The sequence below is a fragment of the Agelaius tricolor genome, unplaced genomic scaffold (assembly GCF_023055355.1).
Source record: "Agelaius tricolor isolate 1412-34295 unplaced genomic scaffold, bAgeTri1.0.p SCAF_14, whole genome shotgun sequence".
Lineage (NCBI taxonomy): Eukaryota > Metazoa > Chordata > Aves > Passeriformes > Icteridae > Agelaius > Agelaius tricolor.
This window is the reverse complement of record NW_027269274.1, coordinates 11,527,523-11,547,681: the sequence shown is the minus strand read 5'-3', so window position 1 is coordinate 11,547,681 and position 20,159 is coordinate 11,527,523.

Below are 20,159 nucleotides of genomic sequence, written 5' to 3'. Positions count from 1 at the left end.
TGCTGTTTAAAATATGAGTCAAAGTATTGATTCAAACTTAGCTAACTAAATTAAAAAAAAAAAAGGGGGAGTTAGGAAAAAAGCCAACCTAAAACAAAACACCAACCTAAAACCAATAAAAAACCCAATACAAACAAAAAATCGACTTATCCTTCTTTTGCCCAGAACATCTCTCTACAAATAAATCCAAGCCTCTTCCAAATGTTAATAATTTATAATGTATCACTGCTAATAACACTGGTAAACAGTACTGTTGGGATGCAGAAACTGAGCAGAAAGTCTGACCCACCCAAGGCACCTACCCAAAGAGATGAGCCAGCTCACCTGCCTCCTACCCATGCTCCTCTGGCACAGAAGAATTTCTTCTCCTTTTCCAATATTCCATGCTAGGCAGACACCTGAGAATTTTAAGTAATTTATCTGCAACTATACATAAGTGAAATAGTAAACATAAAGGCTCCCATTGCCTGCAAGGGCAAAGGCTGTTTTAAGGTACAAACATTAAGGTTCTGTGAATCCACAAAAATTACAATCCCTGGTTCCAGAAAACTTCCAATGTTGTGAGTCTGGTCTGTACAAAAAATAATCCTTTTAAGAGAGGATTATTCCCAAGGTTTTCTTGTTTGTTTTTGTATGCCAGACTCCTGCCCTCTGAGCAGAGGTGGAGCATAAGAAGGCATTTCCCTGTGTTGACCACAGTGGGCTTGAAAATCTTCCTAAAGGAAGCAAACTTAATAAACAACAGCAATCAGTCCAACAAGCCTCCTCCTTGGCTCCCAATAAACAAGGAGCAGAAGGAAGTGGATTGAAAAAAAAAAAAACATCCCCCCCCAAGAAAAATAGTGGAGGGAAGATTTTGAAAAAGTGGCCTTTCAATATTTCATTTTGCTCTTTGCATCAATGAAATTTCTAAGAATTTACATGTTGTGGGGTAATTCCAGAATGAAAAATGATGCATGTGTGCAAGTCTCATGCAGCTGTAACAGTTAAACAAGAACTAGCTCTAGACAGTTTATGAACATTGAAATGATGATCAGGTATGGAAGATGATCTCCAAAAGTTGCAGGGTTAGTACAAAGTGCCTCTCTCCAAAGGAGACAGGTTAGTTCACAGTGTTTTGATGTACATAGGTCACCCCAGGTGCTCTGGGGTGCCCCTGTTATCCAAAATAATTCATGCATCCTTAGAGGAGAGTGTGCAACAGGCACAGAAACTTAACTAAAGTTTGTTTTTTTCAGATCTAATTGATGTAGGTTTCTCAATCTGACATTGCCCTAAGGGTCAGAGATACTCTCTACTTTTATTACATTCAGATGCCAGATCCATATAGCTCTGTTCCACAAGAAAGAAATCCCCAAAGATTCCAATTGTTTTAAATAAAAACCCCAAGCAAATGAAAAACAAACCCTCTCCTGCCACCTACTCAAAAAGCACATGCAACCCTACCCAAACACTTCTCCTAATGCTTTGCAGTAACACTTGCTCAACACCAAACAAAAGCACCTATAAGTCACCAAGTCAGTTGGTAAAATCAGATCTAGTATGTCAAAATATTTCAGTTTCACCCAAACACTCTTGGTTAGTTAGTGCTAAATATTCATTCCATCTCTTAATCCTTCTGCTAGGCAAGCCAGATTTCCTGCTAGCAAACAAAGTCAAGCAACATGTCTAAGATCACAAAGGAATGTTGCCTGGACCAAAATAATAACCAACATCTCATCCCTCAGTCTGCCCTCCTCCAAAAAACAAGGGTCCACTCCTTCCACTTCAGCACATTGCACCTTGGCTTTTATCCACTGCTTATTCATCTTATTTCCTCTCTCCTAGAATCCAAATAAATCTGCAAAGTGTTAACTGAGCCCCTACAAAACAAATGGTGGAAGAAATGCATCTCAAGCCCCTAATTCACTGAACAGCTCAGGCAGCCCAGGGGAAGGAGCTGCCACGTGTCCCCTGGGGCCATGCATGGCCCTGAGGTGCCTTCTTTGGGGGAGCACCCACCATTTCCTCAAGGAAGCCACTGCAGCTCACTCATGTCCCTGCCTGAGCACTGGGGCTGGAGCCTTCAGCTTTGGCTTGCTGTCTCCTGGGTTTGGTCCAGTCCCTGGATCCTTCCTTCCCAGCTTCTTGGGAGCTGAGGCTCACCAGGGAGCACCAGGACACATTGTTTAAAAAGCAATGGCTGAAGAGTGTCCTGAGAGCTCAGTGAGGGGTTTTGTTTCCACAGGAGAAATGTCTACAGGGCTGCATTCAGGGAAAAGGCAAAGAAACATCTGTGTGCTCCCAGCAGCAGCAGTACAGGCACAAGCTGCAGCTGCAAAGCCCCTCCAGCCTGGCTGGTGCTCTCTGCTAACTGCTGGCATAAATATAGTAACAGGGTTGCACATATGGCAGGCTGTTTAATTTTAGAAATCAAAACTATCGAGTGATTAAGTTAGTCATCCTTCCTCAATTTGGGACCAATACAACACTACCAGAGGCAGTGGTCATAACCACTGTGGTTTGCCAGAGAGGAGGAGAGTGCATGTGCTCCCGAGGCAGTAGGGAACACCAGAAACCCAGCCCTGCTCTGCCCAGCCTGGCTTCTCAAAGCTGGATCAGACAAAAGGAAGAAAATCCAACTCACACCAGCCTTCAGATGAAAACTGAGAGCCTGCAGATTTGCACACATGAGCATGCACAGCGTGCAACGTGTTCTGCATGGGGCATGGCAGAACTGCAGAACTGTCCTGAGCACAGTGCTTTCAAAAAGTGAGATGAAATTCACACTGTGCCAGTTGGCCTCTGGAAGTGACGTCCATTCAGATCTCAGCCAGGGATTGGAATTTCCCAAAGGAAACTAAGGAAGAGGGAAATGGGAGGGCAGTTCAGCCAGCACGGCTGTGTGGGTGCAAACACGCCTGGGTCAGGAGTAAGAGCCAGCTGTGTGCTGGGACACTGCACAGCCCCCTGTCACCAGCTGTGAGTCCTGCTGTGCTCAGCCTGTGCCAGCATAAACCCACCCGTGGCCAGAAGGGGCCTGATGCACCCCAAAAGCAGCTGCTCCCTCTGCAGAGCCTGTGGCTTATCCTCAGCTGCAGCATCAGTGGCACCAGGAGGATGCAGCCCTGCAAAGCCAGCCAGTATCTTTCCCTTCCAGTGAAAACCAACAAATGGGGAAAGCAAACGCCATGGAGGGATTTTCTGTTTCTCCAGACAAACACTCTAAGAACAGTTCAAAAGAGGCTAATTAAATTCCAAAATCCCTGCGCAAATACATTAATAATGATTTTGAAATTAGCAGTTAACCAAGGAAGTTTTCAAGGTGGGAAGTGTTTGATACAGAAGAGCGTGTGAGAAAGAGCTGCCCAGCCTAGTTAGAGACAATCTCTCTGGCTAGCACATGTTCAGGGGAGTGGGCATAGCAAATGCTCCAGGGCCCAGGAACAGCAGCGTCCCCAGGCTGCAGGGGGACAGAGAAGCCAATCCCCTTTCATTCCAAATCACCAGGAAGCCAAGCAAACACTAAATGACATGGCCATGAGGCTGAACTCTCGCTGCATAGCCTCACCAAAGAGCTCCTCTTAACCATTTCCAGGATGAAGGAAAAGCAAAAGACCTTTTTGTCTCTCTTGCTGTCATTACAGGAAATTTCCAAACACCAGATAAATTTTTTTCGTCTTCCCACAAAGGCAAATCAAGAGTCTGCTCACCCTGTGCATGAAGCATGAAAGGATGAAAAATGGATGACTTGTTATAATTGCTCATATGGCAGTGGAAAAATCTGATATTGTTGCATGGTCTGCACTCCCACGGTTCATGGAAACTCTCAATGTTAAAAGCCATCATTCTCACAAGCAGGAAGGACAAGAGTACCATTTTTCACTCAATGATGGCAAACCAAGAAAAGAAGTGATGTGAAAAAAACACAGAAAGGAAGTGATGTGCCTTTGTAAAGTGGCAGCAAGGACTTAAAACCACTGGCAGAGGTCCTGAGCACCAGGTCAGCCCATCTTGGTCAAACCTCCAACCACGGCCACAAGATTCTCTCTCCAACTCTTTTCCTTTTATTCTCTCCATGTCTTTTCCCAGCAAAATACAATGATTTTTTTTTTTCAGGTAAGATCTCATGAGATACTGAATCATATGCTTGTTAAAACCCAGATCCATTATACCTCTTTTTGCTTTCATTCACTTATTTTATTGTCCTATAAAAGAAAAGATTTTCTGGTGAGATACATTTACTGTGCCGCCACTACTGCTAAAGGCACAGAGCTGCCATCGTCTCCCGGAAACAGGTTTGGTTATTTCATAAATCCTGGCTTCAGTGTTTTGCTAAATACAGAAATTACACACAGGATAATAAATTCCAGGATCATTCTTCCCCTGAATTTGACAAATAGAACTGCAGTTCTTTCCCCAGCCCTGAAGTGCCTCTTTAAAAGAGCAGTCAGCAGTCTGATAACTTTAGATAAACCATTTAATTTCCAGAAGGAGCCTTGCCTGTACACACACAGTCTACTGGGTGTTCTCCTTTCTCCCTGACTGCTCCCTGTTGGGAAGCAGAGGCTTTGGTTGAGTAACTGGCAGTCTCAGCTTTCTGCATCACAGAGCTGTCTCATTCAAAATTTAAGAATCACTTTCATGAACCATAAGAAACTGTGTTATTTACCTCAGCAGCAATCCAAGTAGGCTGTTCTACAGTTTCACAGCCTAGGAGAAGGTGCTCGACAATTTTTTTTTTTTTAATTTGTGTGAAACTGGAAGGAAAAGTAGGAAATAAAGATAGAACAAAAAATGACCAAGAATTGTGAGGCACTGGCTTAGGAGGGAACACAATGAAAGAGTAGAAAAGCTGTGCAGTTTTCTTCTCCTGTTTAAATACTGCAAGAAAGGAGAACAACTTAGAGGTAAATCCAGTCTGTAGAACTAGAAGAGAAGGAAGGAAGTTAACTGCCAAATTCAACTAGATCACCAGAAAAAGCCTCCAAGCAGTTTGATTCATTATGCCATGGTTAATCCTGCTTAGGGAGAGATTTCACATCTAAAAGCAGCTCACATAAAAGAAACCAGAGATGTGCTCACCATATATGAACACACATTAGCTACCTTTATCTAAACCTTGCACACTGATAACAGCAAAAGCAGGACAGCTCTGTGCAAACTGGTCATCACCAGGCACCTGGAGAAGGGTTTGCAGCATTTGGGTTTGCACTGGGGCCCTTTGCAGGGCACACAGAGCTCCTCCATAGACAGCTGCTCACTGCCTGTGAGGGAAGGCGGGCAGCAGAATTTCTGAGCGTGGTAATCTCTTATAATGGCAAAAAACATGTTTTGCCTATGCTAATGCTTCTTTTTGTCCACCTGAAAATCTCTAGAAACAGCCAGTGTTAAAAAGTGCAGAATAAGGCCCCATAAAACCTCCTGTCTGGAATCTGGGAACTATTAATCAAGAACATCAGTGCTTTTGCACGAGACTGTGGTTAGATTTTGTTGTCTGTACTTTTTCATGCATCCTTGGGTAAGGATTTCCCCCCACTGTTCTCACAGCAGCCAACAGTGCTGAACCCCTGAGAAGGTGTGGTCACAGAGTGGAGATCCTCACTGCAGAGATTTTACAGCCTTTTCCAAATCAATGGCCAGGCACATACCAGGTTAATCCTGATCAGTAACAAACACCTTTGCTGTGATTATATTGGTAATAACCACTTACATCTCCTTATGTCAGGACCTCATTTCATTCTCACAGCTGTGTCTGATATTTTAGCCACTTCTCCATCATTTTACTCACTTGTCCATTTTCCCACATTCTGCTATAATTGAGGAAAAGAAAACAGAGTTAGGAGTGATTATCAGAATAGAAGACTCCCACTGCTTCTCCCTCCAGCTGAGGATTGTGTTCCTGTTGGCTCTCCCCTTCCCTAGCTGAGCTTGGGAGTGCTAAGCCACCCTTCAAATCCTCCTTGTTAGAACAGGTCCATCACATTGTCTGGGATATAATAGAGTGGAAAAAAAAAAAAATCACAAACCAGCAAGGCTGAGTTGCTGGGAGAATTGTGCTAGGCAAACATTCCAGTACCTGCACTGCACAGGTATTTATAGACCTTATGGGCAGCTCCTGGAGGCAACAACCCCAGGCTAAGTGCCACTACACGAGGGTGGGGATGACAGCTAGACATTGTGGGAAGAGCTGGCACATGCAGAGCATCAGTTATTTGTTACAGAGACAGCTCCTTGGCTGTGCTAAAGGTTGCCATACCTCATTTGCAAGGTAGCTTTCACCATATGCAGTGCAGCAATGTCAAATCCCAAAAAACACTCCACTTGTCTGCAGCATACTGTAATATGAAAGAACACAGAGGTTACTTGCAAGAGACACCAAGCACAAAGAAGCATCTGCTTCAGGCAGTTGTCCTTTTTGTCAGAAGAGGCCTGATGTCCTGGCTGAGGGCCTGAAGGTCAGCAGCACTGGTCAGTGGGCCAGAGCAGGGCACCCTGGCTCCTGCCCTCTGCTTGGAAGGGTGCTTTGTCTCAGAGTCATAAAGCAGGTGAACCAAGATCAAGATTTTGTTCCTCATTCAACACTGACTCACTCTGTAACCTTGAACAAGATCCTACACCACACATTTCCCACGTGGAAGCGGCACAATTTATCCATTTCCCTGTGCTTGTGTGCCTGCTGCAGCTGGTGCCCATGGGGTACTTTCAGGTCACTGGCTCCAGGGTGCCAGGCAAGAACAGAGCTTGGCTGTGTTAATACATCCTGGGCTTATTCCACACAATGTTAGAGCCTGGGTCAATGTATGTGAATTTTTTCCAGCACTCCACGAGTTCTTCTGTATAGCAAAGTTAAAGCAAGCAAGAGAGAGAGAGAGGTTCCCATTTGATTGGCTGTGACTAGCTGCAATTAAAAACTATAATTTATTACCCTGGATTATGAGTATAATTTCAATGCAGAGAATTAAGGTTTTCTTCTGAGATGGAAATAAAGATTAATTTTTAATTTCCTTTCTCACTGCACATTTAAGAGCAATGGACTCCATAGAAAACTACAGGTCAAAGTAGTTTTATGGAGGAATGACAATGTTCCATTGCAGAATAATTTAATGCTCTTGCTGCCTTTTTAATATTTGACTGCAGCTCCCTCATGCGAAACAGCAGCAGCAGATGCTGTACACGTTTGCTGCAGCACTCAGGTCAAAGTGACTTTGAAACAACAAAGTTTCACTGCTCAGGACATGGACAGCTTTGGGAGCTCCCTGATGCAGGCAGCTGCTTTCCACAAGAAGGGCACAGGCAGCCCTTCCATCAAGGCAGGCATGGTCTGGGGATGGGGAGAGCAAGGTGGAATTAAAGGCTGAGGAAAGAGAAGGACACTGAAGCCTGAATGGAATAGGCACCAGCAGGTGCATGCCAGCTCAGACAGGGACAGGTACATTCAGATAAAGCAGGAGAAGTGTTTCCACCCTGGAAGTGCTGCTGGAGGACAGCAGGACTCTGTGGTTTGCCTGCACATAGCACACCAGCAGAACACAGGGGAAAACTGGGAACCATAAAGACCTGTAAAGGAGAATCCAGTGCAACACCAGAAAAGAGAGGGGGGCTGTGTGCATCCATTCCTCCAAGAGCAAGCACCTCTCAGGGCAGGATTTTCTGTTGCTGTTCACAGCAGGCTGATACCAGAATATGCCACAGGCCTAATATTTACTTTGGGCAACTGGCAGTGAACAAAAACGTCCCTGAAATTCAGGAACACTTTAAATTCTTGCTCTGGTGGTAGAAATGAACAAAAAAACAAAAACAAAAAACCAAACACAGCAAACAAAACAAAAAACCCCCACCCAAACTAAAGAATAAAACGCTGCCATACTAATTGCTTGGATCCCAGTTAATTGAATAATCCTGCACTGATGGACTGCATCCTCAAAGGCCTGGTAATATATAGCATAACCTTTCCATTGCAGGGGTTTTAAAATTTATTGGCATCTTATACCTGGCATCTTGGGTTATAAAAGCAATTAGCTGCCTAAGTGATGCAACTGCTGAGCACTGTGCAGGGTCACCAGGAGGAGCATCCCCCAGGGACACAGTGGGGACAGTGCTTTCCATGTGAACCAGATCCTCTGAGTGCCAAAGATCCCCAGCTCTCTTGCTGGCCCTCAGATGAAGTCTGCTTAAAGAGGGGAGAGAAGACTTTTTGTGAAAAATCTTTTCCCTGTGTGAAATATGTTCAGATAGAGATCTTAGAGGAGATTTGGACAGAATAATGAAACAAGTTCTCAAAGCTTTGGCAGTCCCTTTCCCTCCAGGACTTCCAGGAGGCACGTAAAGTAGATTCATTTTCAGTGCAGAGCAACAGCAGAGCTAGGAGCCCAGTTTAGGACAAGTCAACACCTGTCTGCTACTCACATCTCAGCTTATAAAATGATCCTGTGTACAATGGCAGTTTCATGAGGCATCTCCCCAAAAAAGAGGACAAAAAAATCAAATGCTGCTGTCATTCACCCAGAAGTCTCTACACAAACTATATCTCAACCTTTTCATGTTAAGTCTCAAACCAGAAGATGTAACACCCACAGAGAGCCTCCCATAACCCCCACTGCCCTGAGTCTGCTGCTCCTGCAGGGACAGCTCCAGCCATCTGATGAACTTCTGCTCATCAGCCCAGGGAAAGACTCCTCTGAGCTCTCAGGAAAAATCAAGATGAGCAGTTATTTGGAAGCACTCTAGAGGAAGCATAGAAGCTGGAAAAATTAAGGTAACTGAATGGGGAGTGCTTCTTCCTTCTGGTCAGGACTGCTTCCCAAACAAACCTCTTGCTTTGTGTGAGAGTTTGGAAAAGAACTCCAGCCAACTTCAGTGACTGGAGCTGTCCCAGTACTTCTTGCAGCAAGAGTGCTGAGTAACACCTGGATGATTTCCACCTTGGGCATTTATCACATCCTGACACTTTACAGAATTCCCTGCAGATTTCCAGTTGCCTACATTATTTTCTTGTATTGTCTGTCCTAACAATTGTGTCTAGACATTGTTCTCTTGACTCAATCATGTTTCTATTCCCCCGTGGCTGCCTTTCAGCAGCAACTGAAGCAGTCACTAACTACAGCAAGTTTTCTTCTGATGGCTGGTGACTCACAAATCTGCAAAGGGGACACACACCAGTCTGGATGTGACCAGACTTTGGGAGTGTCCACCTTTGCTCAGCCCAAAGCACATAGAATTTTGGTGAGTTTTTCAGAAGTACTTCCCTCTCCGCTGCAGGGATGCTTATGGCCACCTTTGCCAAATACCACAGATATTGGACCATTTGGGACTACAGTTTTGGAGCTCTGGGGAAGCAAAGGAGGCACAGAACCACCAGCTACAATGGAGCATCTTGCTCATGAGCACTCATCATCAGCCCTGTCTCCAGCAGCCCACCCTGGTATAACCATTGCCTGCGTGCAAACACTGGTGTGTGTCTCCGGAAATGGAGTTTAGATGTTTGTCTTATCTGAACAAATTCAGTGACTGAACATGCTGCACAAAGAGTGTGAGTAACCCTGACAAAGCAACTGCCTCTCCTTATCACGGTCTCCAAAAGACTGAAAAGAATCAAGCATCAGAGGCTTATCTCTCGAGAGATGTTCAGTGCCCATGCCTGGCTTACCAATCAGCCCTAACTCCCTTTTTCACTAGGGTTCTTTGCCTTGTTTTTGGTCACACAGGACAGCTTTGCCACTTCCTGAGTGTGGAGGAGTCGAGAGGGGAAGTGTGGTGTGGAGGATGGGCCCCTTTGCCCATGGTGTTTTCTTGTGTTTCTGGACATGGGATGGCAGACAACGTCACCATTGCGATAACCGTGACAAACGGCCATCCTGGGAGCACAGAAAGGGTCTGAAGGTCTGTGATGACAAAGAAACAGAAGCTGAGGACAGGTTTTCTTGAGGCCACATTAGCCTGGGGTCCTTCTGACAGCCTACCCATGTCCTCAGAGCTCAGTCTGGGGTCCTGCTGCCAGCATGCCAGCTATCTGAAGGACAAGTGCTCCCCCTGAGATGGGAGAGGGCTCCTGGCTGTGGCTTACTCCCAGCTCCATATGAGCCTTTTGGGCTACTCAGCAAAAACAGGGCCATCACAAACATCACTCCAGGATAGTGGGACACGTCTGCCAACTGGCATTTCTATATTTTTGGTGCCTGGCTCAACTCCTTATGTCAGAACCTGCCTGCAAGAAACAGGTTGGGGTTGGTCCCACACCAGCCCCATGGGTAACTCTGTTATGATGGTCACAACCCTCAACTGATCTCCTACATTCACAATGGTCAAGGTCATAGACACTGAAATGCAGAAAATATCAGCTGTAGAGAAGGAGGATTCTGATTTTCACTCACACCCAAATCTTAACCAAATTCTGCTAAACCAGATCAGAACAGCCTACATCCACACTCAAAATTTTATTTGATCTCCTTTCACTGCCTCATCCCAAGTTCTCAAATTTCTACAAGCAAATGTGTGGATTCAATTAGACCTAATATACACTCTTGAAACCACTCTGAGTTTTGATATTTCTTAAACATGAACATTTTTCTTATTGTCCCTCCCTTGTGAATGCAGTAAAGGTATAAAACTAGCATCATGCTTTATCTTTAAGACCACCAGCATCTCTCTCCTCAAAAACCCAGTGTGTAAGGCAGACATCACGAGAAGGATGGTGACAACACCACATTGAGAGAGACAGCAATATTACCCCTAACTTACAGGGCTATTCTTATTTGCCCACATAGGCCTGGAGGCACAGCAGTGTTTGAGGACTGGGCAGAGCAACAAGAGCTGCAGCCTGGCCCAGTTTTGTTCCTACATTCTTGCACGCAGCCCTGAGCAGGTCACCTTACCCCTCACGCTGGCCCTCCCTCTGCCCAGCTGTGTGCCATGGCTGGGACTGTCTCAGGCTATTTGCAGCAAGGTGTATCTCCTCAGGCATATTCTGTACCTTGTTCAGTGGAGCCCTACTCTGACCTAAGGTCTCTAAACACTTCTCTGAGACATATATTCAATAATAACATGAAACGGATGCTAACCGGTTGTGCAAATACCTCCATTCATTTCCATATTTTAAAATCTTTCCTCCAGAAAACCCACATAATCAACACAGATGCCTGCCTGTAATCATGCAAGGCTGAATTCATAACAGATGATGTTTATGGAGAAGTCTCACTGAAGGAGCTCTGCACAGCTGAAGTTCTTTTATCAGGCACTCCCCAAGCAGCCCCTCTCTCATGCTGTGCTCAGCTGAACAGATACAACAGGGGTTGGAGGGGAATTTTCAGCTGGCAGATAATAACCAACACTTGAACTCTTTTTTCCAAATCTGCAGATTTCAACAGGGGTTGGAGGGGGATTTTCAGCTGTCAGATAATAACCAACACTTGAACCCTTTTTTCCAAATCTGTGGATTTCAGAGGTTTGGCACACTGGCCACCAGGAGCTCAACTTAGTTCCTGGCTTCACATCAATCCATACAGGACACAGTGGAGCTCCACAAGAGTTGCTCAAACCTCTCCAGCAGCTGTACCAGAACCTGAACTATAATAAAAACTCCTCAGCAATTTGTCATAAGCTTTTTCTCTAGGAGGATATGGACCAGGCAAGAAAATGCTCCTCTCCATCTCCAAACCCATTAGGGCTGCCCATTTCCATCACAGTCTGCCACTTCTCACATTTGCCAAAAACAGAGTCACTTAAGGAATTAGTCCAGACCTTTGCCCACAGAGTCTATGCCACAGGGCATGGTTCAACATAAAATGTCCCTCTGACAGCCTTTGCTGCATAGTGCTGAATTAAGCTTTAGAGTTTGGATAACTGAGAACTTCTATCAAAAAAGAAAAAAAAGAGAATTCAGCAGAGGCTGTAGGGAGGACTGGCTGGCCACTGCTCATGGGGCACCCATGTTCCTTGGAAATCAACAAGAGAAAACACTATGACAGCTCAGACCTACCAAACAGAGCTCTGAAGAAAAATACATCTTGTTTTCAAAGATTTTCCTCTAACAGGCATTGGATGAAGAGAGGAAAAAACCCAACAAAACCCCCAAGCTCTGATGAGAAAGATAAATTCTCAAAAACAGTGACAGACGCATGGAGCAGATACCAGAGGGAAAATGCCACCAAGATGCGATTAGCCCAGTGAATCAGCACTGGGGACAGTATCTCTGAAACAAACTGCCCTTCCCTTTTGCCCTCCCACACTCTTCTTCCCATCATTGCTAAGTCCTCCCAGCCCACAGCTCACACCCTGCCAGGCCTCTGGTGCTGTCACTGCTGGCTCACACAAGTCCCTCTGCTGAGGCCAATGGAGTCTGGAGCAGGCTCTGGGCCCTTGGCTTGGGACACCTTCCCTCTCCACACAGTTGCTGACACCTGCTTCCAACTTGCTTTTAGACTGCATTTGGGACAATTTCTGAGCTCATGCAATTGGAAGGGATTGGGTTGGCATGTAGGGAAAATATCTTCACGTGAAAGATGAGAAATGTCTTCTTTTTATAAAAGGAAGACACACAGTTGTTAGACAGGTGATGTTCTGATGCATTTTCAGGGTGCACTGCCTATACCAACACATGTCTCCTCCAGGGGCTCCTGGAAGTGTCTCAAGAAGAAGAAAATAAACCTTCTAGAAGGTTTGTTGACTTCATGACCTTAGGGTGTGGACGCTTGTGTGAATTAATGTCTGGCCCTGTGCTCTGGTCAATGATGGCAAACAAAGACTCACCAAGGTATCTTGAAGCCATCCAGTCTGCCATGGGCTGTGGTTGTTGGCAGGATGAGGAACCTGCACCAGGCTCTGTGAAGCCATTAGTACACAGGAGAATAGCTCAGAAAATTGTGTGATTCAGCCACAGCCAAGGCAGATCTGCCTCAAGTGCTTTCCATCAACTGAAGCAAGAGAGGACAGCAGAATCCAAGTCAAGCAGCACTGGACAGGCTGCTCTCAGCCTTTCCCTGGGAAAGGAAAAAACAAGAAAGGGTGTGAAGGAGACTCAGAAATACTGCTCTTCCACAGCACTGAGTTTCTTCTTTTCCTAGAGGGAACAAATAACACAGTGAGCCATAGCAGTGACTGGAGCAGAAGTCGTGAGAGGAAAAATGATCTCCAGAATAACCAATTGTAGTTCAAAGAGCGAAGAAGCAGGAAGAGGAGTGGCAGGAGGATCCTGTCCTGAGCTGACAGAGGAATTCAGTCAGGTTTTAGCTATTTACAATCCCCCTGCTAATTAACTAGCAGACCTTTCAGTGACTTTTCCCAGCAGTGAGACAGTTCCCATCCTGTAAGCTGCGTCACATCACTCCTGTGCTGGCCAGATCAAGTCACAGTTTCCAGACCAAAGGGGTACCATTTTGGTCTCTCCAAACTCAAGACACAAACCCAGGAACAAAGCCTGGAGCAGGAAAATACTGCAGCTTTGCCAAACCTCTGCCAGCAGCTTTACTATGTGAACATGAAGCTGGCCTCTATTTGCCAGACTGCAAGGGGGCTGCTCGAGCCCCTGGCAGCGAGTGAGCCCAGTGCCACTAAACACAGCAGCTCTCCCAGGCCTCCTTCTGCTCTGTTCTGGGGCCAGGATCAGCAATATTTCTATGGAAATAAGCCCTAAGAGTTGCTCTGGGTCCAGCAGGAGGAGCTGGCTAAACGCACATTTTTGTCTTAATGTAGGGCCTAAATAAACAATCAAATAAGACCTCAGTTTAAAAAATCCTGTAGTTTAAAGGATTCCCTTAATTCTCAGTATTTCTTTTATTCCCATGGCAACTGATGTGAGTCTGATCTGCAGCCCAAATATTTTCTCCTGCCTCCTTTTCTAGTGTAACTAGAAACATACACAAATTTAATGTTGGCTTGTACAGTCCTTGCAAATACTGTAACACATTTATTCTAAGTAATTGGTGGAAGCACATTGCATTTTTTAAAAAAACACATCAACTGCACTGTTGCACGAGCAGAACATCTACGTAACTGAGAGACCCAGAGCTACTCAAAGGCTTCCTCTCCATCCATCTGAAGGCTGCAGTGCAGGGACTCAGTTAACTCTTACCTTCAGGCCATGACAGAGGCCCTCAGGCAGTCAGGGCTGCACAGACCAGCCCTTGGTTGCCCACACCAAGCCAGCACTGGTCCTGTTACTTCTGCACTCTGACTGCAGAGCCAGCAGAGTTCAGCCAAATGTCACCAACCCCAGGTTTCCTGAAAATCATCCTCCTTTCAGGCCCTGCTGCTACTGCCATGTCATTTTGCCCTTAGTGCCATGGTCTGGTTTACAAGGTGGTGATCAGCCAAAGGTTGGACTCAAATATTAGAGGTTGTTTCCAACTTTAATGATTCAGTGATTTGGCAGGAACAGCAGTTTCTGGTTCCTCTGGTCAATGAAGGCTAATTTCAGCCACAATTCACTTGCCATGCAAGAGGTGGGATCAAATGGAAAGACCCTCACTTTAATTATGTGGTTTAAACAGAGATGTAGAAAACCACTATCTCAGCCTTCAGGTCATCCCTTTGGGTTTTGTCATCTTCTGGCCAAACTGCCATGCTGAATCCTCTTAAATTCCTGCCCCATGGTAATAAGGAGTTTGCAGGACTAGCTTTTTATTTGGCACATCTACCAATATTTATTTAGCAGAGTTTGGATCACTTTTCAAAGGGTCCATGCTCCTGTCACCAAAATATACATTTCCTGAGACCCTTTAAAAGCTTTGTAAAATATCTTGCTCAGCACCTCCACCCCTTGTGCGAGTTCCACATCCCTTAAATAACAATGGAACAGCTTGTTCCCAAGCTGGGAGCAGCCTCTTCCAGGCACTAGGAGGGAAGTACTAAGGGCTTTGCAAAATTGTCAGATATGTGCACCTGCTTATGAGTGGATATTTTGTCCCATATTTTTGTAGTAGAAAAAGAAACCAGAGGTTTTACCTGACAGCTTCTTACAATCCAGCCAGTGTAAGGTATAATACAGTCTTTTTTTCCCTTGCTTCTCAGATCTCAGGAGCGTGTGCCAAAAGACTGTCAACTTGTTAAAAGTACATTAATGCAAATTCCAGAGCTTTCAGTTATGTTTATGCTAATAGAAAGCCTCCCTCTCTGTGACAGGCCCAAGTGAAGAGTCAGTAACAGGAAAATTAATTCCAGCTGTTGAAATTGATTTAAAACTAGCTTATTCATAATAATAATAATAAGGGGGAAAAAAAAGAATTCCTGAAATAAAAATAAAAAGGGAAATACAGAAAGCACAAAATCATGTTTACTGCATGAAAGCAGAAAGGGTTCTCCTGTTGGGAAGAAATCTTCCAAATTTAATCAAGCCTAGTTAGAAGAAAGCTCTAGCTTGTTATCGGGTTGTAAGTGTAGATTAACATGAAAAGAATTAGCTATGTGCACAGCCTGATTTTGCAAAGGAAACACAAGGGTTTTGTGCATGTATTTTGTTTTATATTCCTTATGTCTAATCCACAGGCAAGGAGACCAAATCCAGGCTGCAGCAGGACAGGTAATATTTTAGCTGACAATGGTTGCATACTGAGAACTCCAGAGCTCTGGGTGGGGAGATTAGCTCCCCAGGACTGCTGCATTTATTCAGTGCCTTTACATACATTTCTGCTGACTGGAGTTCTGAGTGATTTCTGTGTTTAGACAACCCCAGTCTTGGGATCACATACCCCAACTTTGCTGGGGTTTCAGAGTTCAAACCAAGATCTGGTGCTGAAACTGCTGGCCAGGCTGCCATTTCTAAAATGGTCTCAAGTGTCCAAATCCTTGATGTAAATATCCACACTATTTTTATCTGAATTTTTATTTTTAATTTCCCATCAGTGATTCTCCTAAGTCCTTGACTGTGGGTATGTGTAGTCCTAAAAGCTGAAGGAACACCTTGCAAAATTTAGTTTAGATGCTGAAGGGGAGGAAGCCTTCAAAAATTGGCTCAGAAATTGACTTTCATTCATTCAACACCCACAACTGAACCAGATTTGAAAATCCAAGGCATTCTCATTTAGCCAAGAGAAGAGAGTTTCCAAAGCACTGGCCTCAGACTATTACAATTCCCCCTGAGCATAGGATCTGCCCTTTCCTAAGGAGCACTTCTGAAAGACCTGAGGTCTTATTTAGGGTCCTGCATGGGTGCTAAGCCTTATCTTTTGCCATGGGGGCATTATCTGGTCAGGTCCATACTCCTTGTGCTTTTGGAGGGACTGATCCAGAGCTCACTGAAATCAGTACAAACCTCTCTACTGGCACAGCACTTTTCACATCCAGCTTTAAGGGACAGTCTTGCACTTCAGTATTGAAACAGCCTAATAAACTCCACAGACTCTCTTCTCACTGCCCTCCTTAGTTCTATTTCCCCACCTCGTGTCTCTCTGCATTTGCCTCCATTTCAAACACCACACATTTTTCACAGGGGTGGATGAAGGGGCAGAGCCAAAGAGATGCCATGACTTCCATGGATCCTAACCAACTTATGACAATGAGAAATTTAGACGTGTGGGTGGATGTGAGGATAAAGTGTTGGACCAGTTTCAGTTTAGAGAAGCCAAGTCAAACCCATAGTTATGCAGGAAGTTAACAAGGGATGCCAGCCCTAACCCTATAAGGCCAGAAATGGGCTGATGAGTTTGCAGGAGGTTGCTTTGTTTCAAGGCAGGGGGAAGTGGGAAGGAAGTTTTTCTGGAAATCCTCCTAGAATTTCAGAAATTTGCCTCTTTATTGTCAGCTACAGAGAATTTAGACAAATTTTACAGCATGCTACAGCTCAGTCAAACAATGAAACAGGCAGATTGATTGCTGAAAAGGAGGCACTGTTGGTTCAGAGACTGACAGCGCCCCTGACTCATGCCATCAGAGGAAGGAAAAAACAACAATAAGGAAAGCAGGGGCTATTTCTCAGAGTGCACCCCATGACTTCTGCTAGCTCATGCCAGGAAAGAGGGACACTGTACATTTTCAAATGCAGTGTGGGCAGCTAGAACCATCACTTGAACTTAAAAGGGCCATTCAATACTGTATTTACATTACTGTTAATCATGTGGGGAAACAAAGCACTGCAGTTTAAATTAAAATCTGATTAATAAAGGAGAAGGAGGGGATTTCATACTTTGCAGGACTGAAAAGTGAGGGAAGTGTGTGGAAGCAGGAAGGATTTTCTCGAAGGGCTGGTATTTCCTTCCATGGCACTCAGTCCTTGCTCACACCATTTTGTGGCACTTGCACACCAGGCTTAGCAGGCTCAGGCCATTTGCAAGCAAAACCACCAGGTTCTTGCTTCTCTGTTCTAATGCAAATCAGACTTCTACCTGCCTTCAGTTCCTTTGGCCCAAAACTAGCAATGCAAACCCAGGAATTCAAATACCATCAGTTTGGGGAGGGGATGGTGGTGTTTGTTTTTAATAACAATCAGCTTTGGGTTGTTTTTCTCTGTCTTCTGGCTCCTGACTCTTTCAAGCATAACCAAATCACACTTTCAAATTACATGGGGAGGTGTGTGGGAGGGTGGAGTTCACACAAACATAAGGACTAGAAACATGCCTTTGAAGTGAAGTTAAAATTATCAAGGAGTTATTTAATTCCCAAAGACCAGACACTAAACAATGAAAAAATATCCCTATCCTCACTGGAAAGTCTGGTGCTGCAAATCCCTTCCTCCTACATATTTCTTATTCACATAAAGGGAGTTTGATGTGAGACCTGAGGAAAGACAATCAGGACTGTCTTGGAGGAATACATTGCCCTATGACTTAAAGAAACTGTTATGATCCAAAATTTTTAATAGAGAGCAGAACCACAAGTCTCTTTTCCCCAAATAAACAGGGTTTGCTTGAAGCAGGCAAGAATCCTGTGCTGTAAAAATTCAGGAAAAAGCGTGGCTAAAAGCCCAGAAGGAATACACACACAAGGAATGTTAGGAGGGCTTCTCTGCCTTGCTTTTGAATGGCTTTTGAGCCCACTGCTCTGGTCAGGATGATGATGATGGAACGAAGGGATTGGAATACAGAGGGAAAAGCAACCATCACCTCAGCAGCTGGACCAGGCTGAAGTGATTCCTGCACCTGCTGGGAAGACCAGAACACTCTGGATCCCACAAGCTCCAGGCTGGAATCGAATTCCCTGTGTGCTGCCCTGTTCCACGTCCTCCTGCAGAAGGCCAGGCTGGCCAAAGAGCTGGAGCATTTCAAACAGCCCTCAGACTGCCCATGCTGATCAGCTGTTTGCCCAAAGCCTCCCAGGCTGTGCAGCACAAATACACCTCCTGCTGGACCCACTCAAAAAGCTGCAGCTACGGGAGAAAGGAGCTGAGCTCTTTTACAAGGCATTAAGTTTCATTTGCAATTACTTGGGATTTTATTGCACTACTGAATATAACAGGTTCCTTAACTGGACCAGCAGCATTGTACCCATATGCCTTTTTAACAGAGCTTTTCTGTTATTGTTTCCTTATTGGTCTTTTCCCTTTTGCTACACACAATTGGATTTTACTGGCGTCCAGCTTGTGCAATAGGCCCCAGGTGGCTCCTCCAAGAGCCTTATTTGTTAATTTGATGGCTGAACCAGTGCATGAGGAATGAAAAATATTGAAATGCAATGCCCAAGATGCTACTTCACAGCAGTGGCAACAACTCAGGAAATGTTCCCCAGAGTAAGGCTGCTGGGTGAGCAGCTCCTTGTGCAGGCCATCCTTGGAAGCAAGACACTCCTTGATAATACACCTACTTTTTTCTGCAAGTGACTGTGACTCCAGTTGGATGGAAAAGAGCCGTAAGAAATCACCCTACAAGAGCCACAATGTGCTGCACAGGGATGGAGCCACATGGAGAGACAGCAGGGCAAATAAAGGCTTCAGAACACCTGCAAGACTTCAGTGCACCTTTGAGACAGACAAGTAAGAAAAAGGAAAAAGACACAGCATCTCCATAGAGAACACCATTTCTGGGGCAAAGATTCAGAAAAAAAATCTTTGTTCAGTCCAACAACTTTCATTCAGAATGCAATTACCAGGTTTACAAAGGAACTCGGCACCCACCACCACAAGTTCTAAGTGAATTCAAGAACTTTGAAAACCTGGTTTCCTGAACAAGCAGCTGATGGCAGAACATGAAGGGTTCTACCATCAGGGTTCACTGTGCTCTTGTCTTGTTAAATAATGCATTTCTTTCTACAGTGGATAAGAACTGAAAAGCCTTGTGGAAGGAATACATCTGAAGGAGGGATTAGACCATAGATAAGCCAATGGTGGAGAAGGAGTTCTACTTGCAGAATTCCATGTCAAGATATTTTTTTCTTGAAAAACACCTCACTCCTCAATAGAAATCTCAAATTATCACAAAGAAAATGTGTGTAAGAAAGGACTGATTACATTCCTGACTTGGGGGAAAATTGGGGAAAGGTTTCTGGTTTTTGTTTGCCATGACTCTTAAATTGAATGTCTTAATTTACACTTGGAGAAGACTTGAAATAAAAATAGCAAAAATTAAAATTAGATGTTTCAGTTGTTCAGGTCATATGTTACCTGAGCCTTTATGTTTTATGGTGGGGAGGGCTTGTTTTTGTTTTAAGATTTTTGGGTAGAGACATCTCTGTCCTGATTTAGGAGATTACTTGGTTCTGGCTATTTTTCTTGTGCTGAAAAATTCTCCTAAGATGGGAAGTCATGGTGAGCTCTGCTCTAGACCCAAGTACAAGGAACAATATCAAAAGGCATCAGCACCCGAGAGCACTTCCTTCTGCTGAAACAGAATCCCAAAACATTTGCTTTGCCAAGAATAAGAGAAAGAATAGAAACAGGATGCTCTTGCTGGGGTTACAAGCCACCATTAACAAATGCAACCTCCTCAAATGCCAAAAGAGAGCATCTTGTTCAGCTTTCCTGACTCAGGGTTGCTTGAGTTGAACAGAAGATGCATTCCTGATAAACCACAGCAGAGATGAGAAAACTTTACTTCTCCCCAGCACTTCCCCTGCCTTACCTCCTCAAGTTTTCCCTCATATTATGTCACAGAGAACAGTGAAACACAGAAAAGGCTGGATCCAGGGATAAATCTGCCCTGATCCCTTCAGCCCTCCCCACAAACCCCTGGGTGTAACTCCTCACCTCTCCCCCTTCCCAGAACCCAGTGGAGCCCCGCCAGCATCTTCTCCACTGGTACCCTGGACACTTGAGGCAG